This window comes from Propithecus coquereli, unplaced genomic scaffold, assembly GCF_000956105.1.
Source record: "Propithecus coquereli isolate 6110/MARCELLA unplaced genomic scaffold, Pcoq_1.0 Scaffold280, whole genome shotgun sequence".
Taxonomy (NCBI): Eukaryota; Metazoa; Chordata; class Mammalia; order Primates; family Indriidae; genus Propithecus; species Propithecus coquereli.
The window spans coordinates 1,444,415-1,446,398 of record NW_012148397.1 but is presented as its reverse complement, the minus strand read 5'-3'; the positions used below and the strand labels follow the sequence as shown (position 1 = coordinate 1,446,398).

At 37.6% G+C, this 1,984-nt stretch overlaps 1 protein-coding gene across 1 annotated transcript in view; it reads left to right on the top strand.

The window, feature by feature from the left end:
• Positions 1-1,984, top strand: part of GCSH (glycine cleavage system protein H (aminomethyl carrier)) — a 37,492-nt gene that overhangs the window by 13,023 nt on the left and 22,485 nt on the right. The window lies entirely within an intron of this gene.

Here is a 1,984-nt window from a genome sequence, read left to right as displayed (position 1 = left end):
CTGAGGGATGGCTCTATGTGTGGTAAAATTTTCTATCTTTCACTAACATTTTCTGGAGCAGTTTTTCTCAGCATAGGTTTATTTTGAACCTCCCGCCCCGAGGACATTTTGCCATGTTTGAAGACATTTTGGTAATCACAATTGTGTGTGTGTGTGTGTGTGTGCATGTGATAATACTGGCATCTAGGGGGTAGAGACTAGGAATTTCAGCATATTATGGGGGTACAGATGTTTAGGTTATGTATGTTGCCCTTGCCCCTCCCCACCCCAAGTCCGAGTTTCAAATGTGTCCATCCTTCGGGTGGTGCGCATTGCACTCTTTGTGTATGCATATACCCGTCCCCTCCACCCTGGCCATATCTTTTTCTGCTTAGTTTTTTCCCTATTGTATATCTTGAACCTTTTCAGCTTCCTAGCTCTGAATATCCTGTTTGGCCATTATATAATAAAGGTCATATCTCTTTTTGTGGGTCTTCCTAGATTGATTTCTTAAGACCCTTGATGTGATTGATCTTTGTCTTTTTTTTACATCACAGAGCAAAACTGTTGTTTTATCCTGTTTTTTTTTTTTTTTTTTTAACTTTAGTTGTTGTTGAGACAGTCTCACTCTGTGCCTAGGCTAGAGTGCTGTGGTGTCAGCCTCACAACAACCTCAAACTCCTGAGCTCAAGTGATCCTCCTGCCTCAGCCTCCCAAGTAGCTGGACTACAGGTGTGCACCACCACACCCCGCTGATTTTTTCTATTTTTAGTAGAGATGGGGTCTCACTCTTGCTCAGGCTAACTTGTGTTTTATTTACTGTATATCTACTCTGCCAATCTCAAGCAGGTAAGTTTCTGAACATCTCTTTATAGCAAGTGAGCAGCATGAACATTTTTGTGCTTAAAAAATTCTATGAATATAAATCTTAGATAATATCCTTAATGAATGCCCTTTTAGTACTTTCTGCTAAAGGTATTTTTTTTTACTAGGTATAAAATCTACATATCAGTGAAATTCATGGATCTTAAGTATACAATGAGTTTTGAAATATGTATAGGCCTGTGTAAATCTTCCCAATCAAAACTCTTTTCAGTAGACAACCTTTTCTCTGATTTCTACACCATAGGTTAATATTGCCTGTTCTTTAACTTCATTTAAAAGGAATCACACAGTATGTGTTATGTCTGGCTGCTTGTCTAATACCATGATTTTGAGATCCATTCATGTTGACTGGTCAGTAATTCATTCTTTTTGATTACTGAATGGTGTTCCATTGTATGAACATAACACATTTTTATCCATTCTCCTGTTGGACTTTGTGCTGTTATGAGTTTTGGCTATTATGAATAAAGCTACTATAAACATTCTTTTATAAGTCTTATCTTTGAGTGTATGTCTTCATTTTTCTTGGGTAAATATATGTGGGAGTAGAATTTCTGGGTCATGTTTAGGTATATGTTTAACTTAATAAGAAACTGCCAATGCTTTTTCCCAAGTGGTTGTACTGCTCAGGCTGGAGTGCAGTGGCGCAATCATAGCTTGCTGTAACCTCAAATTCCTGGGCTTAAGCAATTCTCCTGCCTCAGCCTCTGGAGTAGCGACGACTACAGGCGCACTGGCTAATTTTTAAAATTTTTTGTAGAGATGTTGTGTCTGCAAACCTAGGCTGGTCCCATTTTTTCACTCTTTATGCATTTTCTTTTTCTTGCCTTATTGCATTGGCTGGTACTCTCAGTATAATGTTGAATAGAAGTGGTAAGAGTAGATATCATTGCCTTGTTCCTCACCTTAGGAGAAAGCATTTGATATTTCCTCATTAGGCATGATGTTAGCCATGGGGTTTTTCATAGATGCTCATTATCAGATGAGAAGGTTTCTTTCTCTACCTAATTTGCTGAATGTTTTGATCATTAACAGATGTTGAATTTTGTCACATTCATTTTCATCTGTTGAGACGATCATATGTGGTCTTCTTTATTCTGTTAAGATTGATTTTTTTTTT